At 37.4% G+C, this 16,567-nt stretch overlaps 1 protein-coding gene across 1 annotated transcript in view; it reads left to right on the plus strand.

The window, feature by feature from the left end:
* TRIP11 (thyroid hormone receptor interactor 11) overlaps nt 1–16,567 on the plus strand; it is a 103,667-nt gene that overhangs the window by 68,626 nt on the left and 18,474 nt on the right. The gene's annotated exons all lie outside the window — the stretch shown is intronic.

A 16,567-nucleotide genomic window follows, 5' to 3' on the forward strand; every position in this document is an offset into this window, starting at 1 on the left:
AAGTTGTTTAATTACTTTAGCATTTAGTCATACAGTAAATCTCATGTAGATAAGACCATAGCAGTCATCTAGTATGACTTCTGTCCAATGCAGCAGTATCCTTTACAAAATGTCTTACAGAATGTTTAAATGCTTTCAGCAATGGTGCACTTTTAACAAGGCAGTCTCTTCCATTTTTGAAGGTCCTAATAGATTTATAGTTGAATGTCTAGAAAAGTCTGGTGCAGTAGAAAAAAAAATAGTATCATCAATCAGTCAATAATCACATATTTATTAAGTCCCTACAATGTGCCAGTCACTATGTTAGAAGGATTTAGGAATACAGATACCATGGGAGAGACAATGGGCACTTGTAAATTTCATCAGCATTATTAACATTTTTCTTCATAATTTTCAAAAATCTAGTCAGAGGCTCCCAAAATGGGTGATACCACCCCTTTTGGGAATAATCCAGGGGGGCAGTAGTAGTCTTGAGTGCCTTTGGGGGATGTTGAATAAAAATAAGGGGGTGGTAGAAGCATAAGAAAAGAAGAAAAGATAAGAAAATTTTGAAAAGCCATTCGTACATGTTTCATCTATTGTATAACAGAGTTTAAGTTGTAGTGATTACATTATTTTCCAAATAAACATACAAAATGTTTATACTAATCAGTGGTCAAGTCGGCTGATAGGTCTTAACAAGAAAGTGTTGACAGGTGAGTATGTTGCACATTGTTGGAAAGTCCAGCATGCATTGACAGGAATATGTTCATGTAATGACCTGTTTACAATATGATATTATGCGGTTACATGACGCAGTTTTGCTTCATCAAAATTTCAATGCAGGAAAAAAGCCCACAAATTTACAATGAATTACTAAATTTAAGATGTGTCATTTAAAAAAAATTATATATTTTTTGAAATGACACAAACTTAAAAAAACACTAAAGGGTTAAAGAAGGTATATTTCCAGGGGGTGCTGAGTATTTTTTTTTTTTTGAAAAGAGGGGGTAGGCCAAATAAGTTTGGGAACCTCTGATCTAAATAGTCAACAAATAGTCAAGCTTGATTTGCAACATTTGTTCAGTTTCTTTGGTATAAATACATTCCCCCATTAGATTGTAAAGCTCCTTAAGGACAAGAACTGTCCTCCTTATTTCTCTTTTCAGTGTTTAGCACAGAGCCTGGCACATAATAGGTGTTTAATACATGTTTATTCATTTATTCATTTATCCCTGCACTGAAAATTTAACAATTGGCTCTAACAAGCTGGTTTGAGCTGGTTCCATCATCACCTCTGAAGTAAGGGCACTAGCTTTTGGGGTATCAGGAAAGGTTTTATGTAGTGTATGGTACCTCAGATGTATCTTAGAGGAAGAAGGTTCTTTGTGAGGTATTTGGGTAAGTGGATATGGGAAGTGGGCTGTAGAGTGTAGTGTTCGAGTAATAGAAGGCTAATTTAGATTGATAGCAAAATGTGGGAGGAGTAGGAGGAGTGTCCAATCAGGCTAGAAAAATAGTTTAGGACTGGGATGTGTAGGACTTTAAAAGCTAAAAAGAGGAGTTTATAGTTTATCCTAGAGGCAATAGGAAGTTACTTGAATTGGTTGAATTGAAGAGTAACGGTCAGATTTTGATTTGAGGAAAATCTTGGCAGCAGTGTGTAGGTTGTCATGGAGTAGGGAGAGACTTGAGGCAGGAAAACCATAAATATAAAGAGATTTATCTGACTAACATCCAGTGGAGGAACTTTTATCACTGAAGCATACAGCATGAGAAAATAATGAAAAGGAACATGTATTGACAAGTCTTGCATTTTAAACTGTATAAACAGAAAGATAAATACTGATCTGTAATATAATTATTTCCATCCTTTGGGAATAACTTTTGCAACATTTTACCTAGAAAATGTGTTTCCAGGTCCTCAAGGGCCTGGGTTTGAATTTTGTTTCTGACACTAGCTGGGTAACCATGGGTAAGTTACTTAATCTCTCTGAGTATGTTTCCTCATCTGTGAGATGAGAGATAATAATGCCTTACAGTTGTGAGCGTCAGTTGGATAATCTATCTACAGCTTTTAGTAAAATTTAAAGTGCTGTATAAGTATTATCATCACTCCTCAAAAGGTATTTCATGTGTTTTCTCTCAAATGGAAAGAATATTGGTACTCCAGACAGCCTTGTTTTGGTTAGCATTCACATTTTCACTAATATATTAATCTTAGGGGAAAACATGTTGCAGTGGAATCCGTATTTGAATTTAAATGGATATTTATGCTAATAAGTTGTCATGTAATTTTGCACACTAAATCGAATTTTTTTTTTTATCTTATGCCCTTGTTCTTTATAACCGTCCTCAAAACTTTTTAAGTAAAAGAAATGCTATATTAGATAGATAGGTGCTTAGTTAAAAATAGAAATAGAAGATGGAAAATAATGTGAAAGCTCTTGTTTTGCTAGCAGTCAATCAGTGGTCTTTTATTAAGCCCCTGCTAGTTGCCAGTCATTGTACTTGGTGCAAGGCATTCAGAGACAAAAATGAAAGACAAGCAGGCAGCTAGCATTTGTTAGGCACTTACTTTTTGCCTGGCACTGTAGCAGGTGCTGGGGATACAAATACAAGTAAAAAGGAAGGCAATCCCCTGCCATCAAAGGGTTTACATTCTAATGGAGGGAGACAACACACAAAAAGGAGTTGAAATGTTGGGGACAAGGCAGAATCACAGCTGGAAACAAAATGAAAATTGGCAGGCCTGGGCCCTTCCACAAAATGGAGACCCCAGGAAGAAAACTCAACAGTTGGAGAAGGGGTCTGGCATGGCAAAAGGGATGTTTTGCTGGGAGGATCCAGGGTGGATGACAGGCCGAGGAGGCCACAGGTGTTGAGGGAGATTTCAAGGTGAGACTAAAGCTCAGGTGTGAGGTATTGAAGTCCAGAAAGTAAGAAGCACAGCTGAGAGGGGAATAGTCTTTGCCCTATTGAAACTTACATTGTAATAGAGGGGAGGGTTGGTTGGTATTATATGCATAGGTGTATACAAAACATATAAAGCAGATGGATAACCTTAGCCTGGAAGGCTCTAGCAGCCTGGGAGCATCCAGAAAGGCCTTATGTAGAGAGATTCTAAAAGGTAAAAGAGAACCTTCTAGATATGCCAAAGAGCCAAGGCAAAGGCACTGAGACAGTGGGGTATCACATGTGAGAAATGGCAAAAAGGCTATTATGGCTTTGGGAAAAATATGTGTATAGGAGGATAAAGTGTTAATGAGATTAAGAAGCTAGGATGGAGCCAGGTTGTGAAGACCTTTATTTTTTTTAAAATAAGTTTTTATTGATATCCTTTTTTTTTTACATCATCATAGCTATTCCTAGTATACTCCTCCCTCTCCTTTCCATTTGCCCTTCCCCTCTCAGAGAGCCATTCCATATAATCCAATAGTAGTTTTTAGAAAGGAAAAAAAAATCAGTCCTAAGGAGTAGAGGGATTAGAAATGACAGGGAGGCTGAAGACTAGGTTTTGTAGGAGTAATGTATAGGAAGAGATGGAATAATATAATTGAATAAGGGAGTTTCAGAGTATTTTTTTTATCATGGAAGCATGGAATACTTGGGGGTAACGGTATCAAGGGTGTGAGATGTACTGGGAGAAGTAGCATGGGATTTGAGTGGATTATGAAAATGGGAAATGAGTGTTTGTGGGAACACCAGTGTCCATGTTGAAGTCTTTAGTATAAAGGCAGGAGTTGAAGTGAAGGGACTATGAGGCAGGCATTGTGGTCATTGAGAAAGGAGGGAGCAAGTACTCAAAAGAATAGTGAATTTATGCTAGACTTTAAATGGATATTGTAACTGTAGACTGAAGAAAAAAGGATATTTTTATACTAATTTAGTCTTCACCACCTGAGATTTGTTGAAGGTCTTCTCACTACTCTGATTTTTTTTTCCTTTTCAAGAAGATTTAGTCTCTATGCCTTACCCCATATTTTCTAAAAATGAGAATGAAAAGGTACCTTAAGAGTTTTTCTTTTAAGAGAAAATTTAAAAAATATATGAGATAGGACTCAGACTTTTTTCTGCATTATGAAGTATTAAAACAAAGGTTTACAGTACCATATGTAAAGGAAGCTTCTAACATTCATAGAACTACTTTCATGATATTGATTGATAGAATTTTCTACATAAGACATTGAGTTTTCTGGGCAATTATTTACACAAAAAACTTGTAACATTCTGTTGAAAATCTTCCAAATACATTCCCAGACACAGCTTTGTTGGCTAAACCTTTTGAAGAATTTCTTTATAGTTATCTTTAGCAAAAGTGGTATTTAAGTGGAAAAATATAAAAAGTGCCAGATGCAGTTTTTGAATTACCATAAATGGTTAACAGATTATTGTCATTTGGATAAAAGTCTGGATTCTAATAGCGTTGCTAAAACTTGGGTGTTAGTTTTGTTTTTTTAGCCTAGTTTATAATATGCAAGTATGTTGATTAGTTTCCTATTTTATAGATATAATTTTACTCATTTGAAACTGTAACCGGAATGGCCTTTGTTTTCTTTGAGTGACTCAGCTTACCTCATTGAGCCTCTGGACACTGTGGCTTGCTCTCCCGGGGCAGGAAGTCCAGCGACCATACCAGGAATCAATTTCCTGTGTGATGATTCATGGGGCTGACTGAGGGGAGGTGTTAGCTCCAGAACCTGGTCTACCCTAGGGGGAGGGGCCAAGTCAAGAACCAATCGGCCCTGGTCATTCAGGCAGCGCTTGATGATGTCAAAAACTCTATAAGAGGGGAGAGGACAGCTTGAAGCCCTCTCTTTCCTTTTCCAGTTGGTGTGGGAAGCAGCGGCAAGCAAGCGTGACTCTGGGCCAGCCCTTACTCTCAGGCCGAGCCCAGATGTTGGTAACTACAATTGGGGCTCAAAATCTTGGGGTAAGGGGTGAAGGTCTCATTTTCCATAGCTTCTTCATGCTGAAATTGGACGTAGAGCTGTGCCTGCCCCAAAAAGTCCCATTCCAGAGGTCAGTTCTTTCAGTGAGCTGGCAGGAATTCCAAGAACGCTACATGTTTAGGCAGTCACTGGAAAGTGCAGGGTACTTAAGCCTAAAGGAGACAGAACTAGCAACAAAATTAACCAAAACAAAGAACAAAAAGAGTAGGCAAGTATGGGCTATTATCCTTCAAACAAAATCATCTCCAGTTTGGTTGAGATTTCAGTTATGCAAATATTCAATATCAGAAGCCAAACTCAGGTGGGAAATGTTTCTTTTCAAAAGGAACACTGAGGAACACTTGGCTGAGGAAGCCAAGAGGATCCCACCCTAGATGGAGACTAGGATTGTCCTCCCAGCCTTTCCCCAGATGTACAAGCTTTCCTCTGTTAATCACATGAGGCCACCTTCCCTCAGAGTATGACTTCATCTGGCTTCCGTTTTACCCATACCTTAGCTCCCAACTTTATTCTGTCAATGGAGCAAGACCCTTTTGCTCCTGTTTCAAAACTCCATGTACAATATAATCTCAGGACATCGGCCCTTTCAGCGCAGTCCTCCGGGGCCAGGCTTATCAGCTTAAACCCTGGGAGGAAGGGATTATCTCCTGCTTTAGGCCCCTGGGAAACCTCGCCCAGCACTTCCACTCGCCTGTTTTCCTTCAGGTCTTCCTTGCTCCTAAGGCTCCAAAGTACCCGCCTGTTTTCCTTGCTCCTGAGGCTCCACAGAACCATAGCCACCTCAAGTACAAAGAGCAGTCCAAAAACAGGGAAACATTCAACCAACCCAGCACCCCAAAACGCCATGCTCTCTTGTTAAAGCCAGATCCTGCCGACTACACCATATGTTTTAACTAATGACAGGGTATTCTCTAGGAATATGATTTATAAGAAGCAAACGAATTTAACTACCATTCCTGAAGGAAAAGAAATATTTCCTCTGGAAAGGGAAAACGTCTGTAAGTACAGGAACAACAATCTGTGTTCTAAAGTTATCCATTAATATAAAAAATTAGAAGACTACAAACAAAATTAATTTTTAACACTTATTCTGGACTCAAATTTTTAACATTTATTCTGGACTCCTGTTTTGCTCCCACCCCTACCCCAACTTATTGAAAGACAGGAAATTTCTGAAGTTTAATGCAAATAAATTATTTAGTAGTCAACTAAAAATATTTTAAATTACCTAGACAAATGAAATAATTTTTTAAAATAAGTTTCTGTTTTAACAACCCAGCTAGCAGCTTCGGTGGGGGCGTAAGATTCCTCCCCCACAGCCGGCACCCAGGGGGCTGCCGGAACCCAGAAGGCTGCTAGGAAAGCACAGGTTCTTTTTATCTGCTTAAACAAGGAAAGTACCGATGTACTAACAGCATATTTTGGATTTCCGATAATTATATAGAAATGCACATAATTCAATACTGTTAAGTAGAATTTTAAAAAGACTTTTTAAGCACTATGTGAGATAGCCCTTCTGCTCACCTAGGCTAATTCTTCTACATGTACCCTTGATTTCATTCTTTTCCCCTTCCTCCATGGTTTTGTTCTATAGTCATCTTTTTTCTCTCATATATCTACTAATCATAATTTTTTCCCTCTCTACTAGCGTTTTTCTTTTTGCATGCAAACATGCTCAGTGTCTTCAAACCTAGAAAATGCCTTTTCCCTTGATCTCTGTCCTATATCGATTTTCTTTCTGTTATTGATAAAGTTGAACAGATTTATCTCTAATGCTTATACTTCCTAATTATCTGCTTTTTACCCGGCCTCTTGTAGTTTGGCTTTTATCCTCACCACTTTAATGAAAACTGCTCTCTCAAAGGTCACAAGAACTGAATTGTCAAATCTGTAACTCAACAACTCTGGCCAGTATTGTACCACTTCTGGATTCTTCATCTTTGCTGGATTTCAGAGACACTACAGACTTCTGGTACTTCTGCCTCTTTTTCTTATTTGTTTCCTTCATTCCTTCCTTAACCTCTTTCCTGACACCTTATTGTAGGTATTCCATGAAATTCTATCTTTAACCTTCTCTCTGTTAACTATTAATTTTATGATTTCAACTCTGAACTAGACAAACACTGATAAGTAAGAACATTTTCTTATGCAAAGAACAGAAAAGAGCATTGTATATGAAATTGTAAATATTGCCTACAGTTTATATTTTTTAAAAATACGCAATTTGACCCACCAATTTCAAAGCTATCTTACTTATCTATGTTGTCCTCTGCACCTCTTTCTGCCTTGTCTCTCTTGTTCACTTCCTTTAAATGTTTTATGGATGGCTCCCTCTTTTTATTTTTTAAACATTTCTAACACTAGCTCCTTTTTCCCTACATTCTTCTCCTTCACACCAAAACAAAATCCAAAATCATTCCCTTGTAACAAGTATAGTTAAGCTAAATTAAGCCAAATAAATTCATGCTTTAGCCACATCTGAAAATGTATACTTCATTCTGTACCTCTGCCAATGCAGGTTGATGCCCTTTTACCAACTTATAGTCTTACAAAGCTGGCTGAAGCACTGAGAAGTTAACTGATTCCTCAGGGTTATGTAACCATTATATGTAATATGCAGGACTTGAACCCCAAATCTTTCTGACTTCAAGGCTGCTTCTTTATCCATTGTACTGTGCTGCCCCTCTTTCTCATCCTTCTAGTTCTTCGTTACAACAAAAGGTGCTGCTATGTATATTTTTGTATATATGGGTACTTTTCCTCTTTTTTCCCTGTTTTTTCAAGTTTACTTTTAGTTTTCAACATTGATTTCCACAAGATTTTGAGTTACAAATTTTCTCCCCATCTCTACCTCCCACTCCACCCCAGGATGGCATGTATTCTGCCTAGCCCTTTCCCCAGTCTGCCCTCCCTTCTCTCACTCCACTCTCCCTCCTTTTATGTCCTTTCCCCTTACTTTCTTGTAGGGCAAGATAGATTTCTATACCCCATTGCCTGTATATCTTATTTCCTGGTTGTGTGTAAAAACAATTTTTTTTAACATTTGTTTTTAGAACTTTGAATTCCAAATTCTCTCCCTTCTTCTCTCCCCGCCCATCCTCCTTGAGAAGGCAAGCAATTCAGTATAGGTTATACATAAAAGTCATGTTATGTAAGACTAATTATATTTCCCTCCATCCTGTCCTGTTCCCCTTTATTCAGTTTTCTTCTTTGACCCTGTACCTTTTCAAAAGTGTTTGCTTTTGACTACCTCCTCCCCCAGTCTGCCCTCCCTTCTATCATGCCCCCCTTATCCCCTTCCCCCCTACTTTCCTGTAGGGTACACACCCCAATTGAGTGTGTATGTTATTCTCTCCTTAAGCCAGATCTTATGAGAGCAAGATTCACTTATTCCCTTTCACCTACCCCCTCTTCCCTTCTATTACAACAGCTTTTTCTTGCCACTTTTGTGTGAGATAATTTACCCCATTGTATCTCTCCCTTTCTCCTCCCAATATATTCCCTCTCACCTCTTAGTTTTATTTTTTTAGATATCATCCCTTCATATTCAACTCACCCTGTGCCCTGTGTGTGTGTGTGTGTGTGTGTGTGTGTGTGTGTATATTCCTTTCAGCTACCCTAATACTGAGAAACGTCTCATGAGTTAGAAATATCATCTTTCCGTGTAAGAATGTAAACAAAGCAGTTCAGCTTTAGTAAGTCCCTTGTGATTTCTCTTTCCTGTTTACCTTTTCATGTTTCTCTTGATTGTTGTATTGGAAAGTCAAATTTTCTATTCAGCTCTGGTCTTTTCATGAACACTGTTTGAATGTCCTCTATTTTATTGAAAATCCATATTTTGCCTTGGAGCATTATACTCAGTTTTGCTGGGTAGGTGATTCTTGGTTTTAATCCTAGCTTCTTTGACCTCCAGAATATAATATTCCAAGCCCTTCAATCCCTTATTATAGAAGCTGCTAGATCTTGTGTTATTCTGATTGTGTTTCCACAATACTCAAATTGTTTCTCTTTGGCTGCTTGCAATATTTTCTTCTTGACCTGGGAATTCTGGAATTTGGCTACAATATTCGTAGGAGTTTTCTTTTGGGGATCTTTTTTCAAGAGGTGATTGGTGGATTCTTTCAATTTCTATTTTACCCTCTGGTTCTAGAATATCAGGGAAATTTTCCTTGATAATTTTTTGAAAGATGATGTCTAGGCTGTTTTTTTGATCATGGCTTTCAAGTAGTCCAGTAATTTTTGAATGATCTCTCCTGGACCTATTTTCCAGATTAGTGGTTTTTCCAATGAAATATTTCACATTGTCTTCCATTTTTTTCATTCTTTTGGTTCTGTTTTATGATTTCTTGATTTCTCATAAAGTTGGTAGCTTCCACTTTGATCCATTCTAATTTTTAAGGAAGTGTTTTCTTCAGTGGTCTTTTGGACCTCCTTTTCCATTTGGCTAATTCTGCCTTTTAAGGCATTCTTCTCATTGGCTTTTTGGAGCTCTTTTGCCATATGGGTTAGTCTATTTTTTAATGTGTTATTTTCTTCAGTATTTTTTTGGGGTCTCCTTTAGCAAGTCATTGAATTGTTTTCATGATTTTCTTGGCTCACTCTCATTTCTTTTCCCAATTTTTCCTATACTTCTCTTACTTGCTTTTCCAAATCTTTTTTGAGCTCTTCCACGGCCTGAGGCCAATTCATATTTTTCTTGGAGGCTTTTGATGTGGGCTCTTTGACTTTATTGACTTTTGGCCATATGTTTTGATCTTCTTTGTCACCAAAGAAAGATTCTATAGTCTGAGTCCTTTTACTCTGCCTGCTCGTTTTCCCAGTCAGTTACTTGACTTTTGAGCTCTTTGTCAGGGTATGACTGCTTTGAGAGTGGAGAGTGCTTTGTCCCAAGCTTCAAGGGTTTTGTGCTGCTGTTTTCAGAGCTACTTCTGTTCTGAGGTGGTATGATACTACTCCCCTGGCCTGTGCTCTGGTCTGTGAGTGCAAGCACTCCTTTCTGCCATGTAACTACCAGGAGAACTCCTTCTCCACAGTCACCACAAGCTTTGCCACACTGGTGCTCCTCCTCCCCCAAGGCCCACCACCCAGGACTGTGACCCAGATCCAAGCAGGGCAAAGTGAGAGAACACTGCCTTAGTGCCAGCAAAGAGATCCCTGCACTCCTGCTTTGATCAGCCACCTGATTTCCCCCACCATCTGTGGGCCTGGAGGGGCAGGAGCAGTCCCCACTGCTGCTGCTGCTGCTGTCACCACCACCGCAACCACCTTCGCCGCCCCAGGGCTGGGGCTGGACCTTGTATTTCTTTCACCAAGGTCCAGCGGTTTTCCCACTGACCTTCTAAGTTGTCTTTGGTGTTTGTGGGTTGAGAAGTCTGGAAACTGCCACAGCTTAGTGATTCAGTGTCCTGAGGCCTGCTCTGCCTGCTCTGCTCTCCTCTCCTCTGGCCTGGTTCGTGGTCTCTTCTGGCACAGCCCATGCTGGGCTGCACTCTGCCCCCAGCACGGTGCAATAGACCCTTCCCAGTGACCATCCAGGCCATCTTGAGCTGACTTATTTCCCTCTGTTATTTTGTGGGTTCTGTAACTCTAGAATTTGTTTGGAGTCATTTTTTACAGGTGTTTGGGGGAGAGCTCAAGCAAGTCCCTGTTTTTAAGCTGCCATCTTGGCTCTGCCCTCTTTTTCCTCTTTCTTTAAAGTATGCATTTGGCATTTGTGTTGCTGGGTCAAAGTTTAGCACAGTTAGAAGAATTTTGGGGTATAATTACAAATGCTTTCTATAATGGTTGAAACAATTCACAGTTTTCCCAACAGCGTAGTAGTATTCTGTTTCCTCTTGCATCCACTGCAAAAATTGTCATTTTCTTCTTTTGTTATCTTTGCCAATCTAAATGTGAAATTGAACCTCAGAGTTGTTTTAGTTTTTATTTATCTTTTTATTAATAATTTAGAGCATATTTATATGTTGTTGATAGCTTGGATTTCTTCCCTTGAGAAATGCCTGTTTACATCTTTTGACCACTTATCTATTGGAGAATGGCTCTTGTCCTTGGAGAGCTTCTCCATGCCATATTAATGTTGTATTTGGTATAGACATTCATTTGGCTTAGACCAGTGCAGCTCAGAAGTCCTGGGTTCAAGAGATCCACCAGACTCAATCTCTCTGGAAGCAAGGATTATAGGTGTGCACCACCATGCTCAGCTCCACCCATTCTTTAAAGCCCCACTCAGATTCCCCTGTTAGGGAGTCTTTTATGATCCTCCTTGTTGACAGTAGTGTTCTTTCACAGATCACTCACAGCACTTTATTTTTTTTTAACTCAGATACATGTGTGTAATCACATAATGAATAACTTGATGTTTTATACCTGTTATACTACATAAGATACAGGAAGGCAGACTGTTTAGCACAGCAGTTTGTACATAGTAGGTGTTTGATAAATATTTATTGAATGAATTTTGAATTTATATTTTTAAACTTTGGTTAAGCATACTCTTTATGCTTTTGTTTATACCGTTTATTTTATTCATTCATTTGAATATCCATTCAGCAGACTTTCATTAAGCTCTTAGTATATACCTGGAAAAATTATTAAAACATTTTATCCATAAATTTAATTTTAGTAAATGGAATCTTTTGAATGATTTTTGCACTTAACATTCAGCTTTTTCTGAAAGTTTATGGACAAAATCACTTACCTTCTGTACATTGCCTCCAATAATATGAACACTTAAATATTCATGAAAATGTAAAGCTTTTTCATCTCTTAATCTTTAATTAAAAAAATTTTTTTCCTTTTCTGAAGTTATTGTATCAGAAATTAGCTTTGAGAAAGTACTAAAAAAAGCAATCTTGACTTGAACCTTTTTCTGATGGGTGTTACTTAAATTTAAAAGTATTCTTTATAGAACATTCTTTCTTTTATACAGCATTCCAACAAGATAGATTCCAAAGATAGTCAGTGTTAATAGTGAAACTCCAATGAGCTTTTCCCTCTCTGAAAAATGTAAAATCATTCCATGTTGTTTTAATGTAACTTTGCCATTGTGTGACCAAATATTTTATAAACAAAGAAACCTGGACTTCAATTTAAAAAAAATGGAAGAACCATTTTGGTATGTTACATTACCTCATAGAGATGTTACATTTGGCTTACAAAGCCACATTTTGCCTGCCTTTATATAAATGTTCCAAATTTGAGCTGTGGTTTGAATGAATTATGAATTTTTCTCCAGAAATAAAATTGATGAGAAATTGAGAGGAAGATGTGGTTGAGAAGTGGTTTTATTTAAGGATTTTTGAAGTGGGTATTTGGCTCTCTCAAACTTTTCCTGATTATTACCATTACCCTTCTGACCCTCATTCCTCAGATTCTGAGTGTTTTCCAGACTCATATTCAGAATATATTCTAACTATTGCTTGACCTTGAAACATCTTTTTGCATATAGGTAAAATATAATACTGCAAACAACTGCATTAGAATTAGGGAAGAATAAAATCTGGAACTCAAAATTATGTAGAACCATGTGTGGTAAACTAAAAATAAAAAAAGAAAAAAAGAAAAAAAAAGAATTAGGGAAGAATGAATAAGGATATATGCATGAAAAAAAATACTGTGTCACTAGGATTTTGTTGCCATTAATTGTTCCATATATATATATATAAAATTGATGCTTTAAGTACCATTATTTTGGTGTTAGGTTAGGAAGAGTTCCAGATATTTTTACTGTGTTAAAATTTTAATTTTACTTAAATTCTGAACTTTATCATTTGGATTTTTACAGTGTTTTTGTTAGGCTTTCTGTCTTTACCTCACAATTATTTCAGCTCATCTAGACTGGGCTCTCCCTTGTAACAAAAAAATCATGGACACAGTGACCATATCCGACAGTATATAATATTCTTCCCTGATGGTTCCATGACTGTCTGACTTGAGGGGGAATGTTTGTTTCACTGTCTGTTCTGTGGGATTTTCATTGATTTTTCAATTATTCAGAGTTTGACTTCTTTCAAGTGATTTTTTTCATTTACATAGTTGTAGATTTTTTTTTGTTCTGCTTCTGTTCTTACATATATTTCTCTGAATTTCTTATATTATACAGTAATTTTTTTTCATATGCCATAGTTGTTTAGCCAGTCTTCTAATGTGTACCCACTGTGTTTTTGTCTTTTTCCACCAAAAAGTGTGCCGCCATTGCTGTTTTGGCAACTACTTTTATATTTGTCCTTGGCATCCTTAGGATGAATGCCCAATGGTGGAATATCTGGGCCAAAGGACAGGGAAAATTTAGTCACTTTTTAAAAACATAATTCTAAATTGATATTCATAATGGTTGGATCATTCTGTACCTTCACCATCAATGTATTAGTGTGACTGTCTTCCTAAAGCCACTCCAGTATTGACTGTTCCTGCCTTTTGTCTTTTTTGCCCATTTTCTAGTTATAAGGTAAAACCTCAGAATTGTTTTAATTCGTACTTCTCAATGATTTGGGACATGTTTTCATGTGGTCATTCATACTTTGTAATTATTTGTAATTATTAATTAATTTGTAGTTATTCCTTTGTACTAAAAACTGTTGCTTCTTAACAACTTTGCAATTTCCTAGAGGCACCTTAGCTTACTCTTCTCTTCTGCTTAACTCTAGGCTCAACTTATTGTCTATTTATACTTCCTATTCCTGATATACATGTTGATGCACAAGCTCTGTAAGCTGTCAGTCCAATTGCATGAATGATTAACGCAGATGTTTTTAGATTAGATTTCTTTTAAGAGATTTTGTAGTGTCCCGGGCATAATGCAACCAGCATGACATCTGCAAGCATATGAGCATATGGAGAATTTCACCTCCTATAGGGTCAATAGCCCTCTTCAATTTGGACTATGCACAGATTCTCTCTTCCATCATAATGGCAAGCACCTTTTGGAAGGATACATCTCCCATTTTTACATCTCACCTGATGTTTATGGAGGTGGTCATTGAACAGATATTTCATAATTTTGGTGTGTGAATGGGTAACAACTTGTTGAAAGAGAGACTTTGAGGTCATGTTTTCTTTTACTGAATCAAAAGCCTTTTCCTAATAAACAATGAGCACAGTGGGATCTTGTATTTTATGCCTTTTTCAGTCAATTACAATATGGTAATAATATTTTATTTAGAGTCAGGGTTATTAAGATAAAATATTTATTAGATATAAATCATGTAAATTTCAAGAAGTCATTTCCCAGCATGATGTTTTAATGCCATTCATTTAGAGAGAGAGAAAACACTGAATAATAGACATGATCTAGTAGTAATCAAGGTGGTTATTTCTAATTTAGCATTGTCCATTACTTTTTTTCATTATCAGTAACTCCTTTGAATAGATTAATTGTGCACTACATCTTTTTCTTATTTTTATTCTTCTAGCTTCTAATTTTGATTTTTTACTGTAACCTAGAGTTTTTGCTATGGGTTGACTTTACATAGCTGATTCAGGAATGGCTCCCATATCATTAATGAGTCATTTCTAATCTGTTAAAATATGATCAATTTTGTGATGGTATTTGAAGCTCTTCGTGTACAGTACTTAACTGATTCTTTTCTTGAAGAAAGTGTTCATGATGTATATAGACCTGAGGCTCTGAGCCAGTTGTAGGGGTGAGTGGGAGGTGTAGCTGACTGAGGGCTTGGTGGTTGTTCTTCCCAGCTCCACTGCTTTAGGGGAGGAATGCTCCTGGGAAGCTGATGGGCATTCCATCCAGCCTATAACTGGGCCTAAAGTTAGTTGTCAGTTTTTAAGTAATTCTTAACTCGGGTTAGCAGATTTTTGTAGGACTAGCCCCTCTGTAGCCTGTTGTTTGCATTTCTTTTCTATTTGGCTTATCAAGCACTGGGTTATTCATTTCCATTGTTTTGATTTTCCCTTTTCTAGTGTGTTCCGCTGATGAAGCTATTTCTTAAGCAGTAACAGGTGGTTTTGATGACCACCGCTTTGTGGTATCATTTGAGGCTAGAAAATTCCTCCTGTCCCCCCCTTCACCTTTACCTGTATTAAAGATTTCATTTGATATTCTTGATCTTTTTTCTAATTGAATCTTGCTGTTCTTTTATCAAAATTTGGACCATTTTCAATGCAATCTTATGATCTATTTGGAGATAAGAGTCACATACACACGTGAAAGATTAACTAACATGAGTAGGCATTTTGTGATGAAGTGTCAAGTAGATGGTGAGAAACATACCATAAACTTTAGAGGAGGGAGAGCTCACTGCAGTCAGCTGAAGGAGAAAGACTTGAACTGGGCTTTGAAATGGGTAGAAAAGTGAATGCTGTTGACTTGTGTACACTGGAGAAAGCATTATGTTTGGAGCAGAGGAGCTAGGTTCACATTCTGGCTCTGCTACTTACTTATTATGTGAGCGTGGACTAATTTCTTTAACTGTCTTCAGCTCAAATATGAATGTAAATCCTATAGAATGTTGGCTTCTTCAGTGCAGGAACTTGAGTGCAGTTTTATTTATTGCAAATGCTTGCTGATTAATTGATTTCATGATTTAGTGACATGTGGGGTTATTTCTAGCTCCAAAATTCTGTGATTCTGTAACTGAGATAGACTGAGAGCATTTGTACTCCTAAGTCGTTCATACTGCTGCTTCAGAGGGTTGTTGTGCTGCTGTTTCAGAGGGATATTGTGAAGACAGATAAAGGAAGAAAGCTTTTGTTATTAAGTGCTTATTTGCCAGGCACTGTGCTAAGTGCTAGAGATACATTGACAAGCAAACAAGACAGTCTCTGCCTTCTAGGAGTTTATATTTTAATGAGGGAAGATAGGAGTTAGAAAGGGAGAGGGGAAGAAAGGATACCTGGATAGGAATAAGGTGATTGGTGAGGAAGTAGAGAAATCAAGCCAGAAGTGAAATGAGCAAGGCTGGGACCTCTTGTGAAATGACCTGGGATAAGGGTTTCACCAGCCAGGAAAGCAGGCCTCAAGGTAGAGGTTTCCACAAAGGAGAATATATGGCAAATTATTTTATAAATTGTAAAGCGTCATACAGTTATAGGATATTATTACTTTAGGAATTCTTGATTCTGCTTACATGAGCATTCTTCCCTCAATGTACATTGAAACCCTTTTGTGCATTTAATGAGTTTCTGTGGCTAAAAGTAGTCAACACTCTTCTAGGTTGGCCTTCTAGTGGAGTGAATTTCTCCAAACTTAGGCTGGTGTGTGTGGGTGCGCATGTGTGTGTCTGTGCTTGTGTGTTTGTAAACAGATGTAATAGTTTTGTTCTGAAATCATTGCTTCCATATTTGTTTTCTTTCAAACCAGAATTTAGTCTCATTTATAATGAAAAGTGAATGAATAGTTACAGTCATTTTAAAACAATTTTAAAAGCAAATGTTATAGAGAGGCTAGTTGTTGTAAGGGAAAATTTTCCCAACAATTAGCGCTATACAAACCATTGACTTCCCCAGGAGGTAGGAGTTCCTTTTCACTCTAGGATCCTTAAGCAAAGGGCTTGATAGCCACTTGAATATTGTAGGGGGGATTTGTGTTAAGATATGGGTTGGAGTAGTTGACCTCTGAGGACACTTAAAATGCTGCCAGTTGGTGATTCTATGAAAATTAATAGGAAAATATAGCGTAAACA

Source organism: Trichosurus vulpecula, chromosome 8 (genome assembly GCF_011100635.1).
Source record: "Trichosurus vulpecula isolate mTriVul1 chromosome 8, mTriVul1.pri, whole genome shotgun sequence".
In the NCBI taxonomy this organism is placed as follows: Eukaryota; Metazoa; Chordata; class Mammalia; order Diprotodontia; family Phalangeridae; genus Trichosurus; species Trichosurus vulpecula.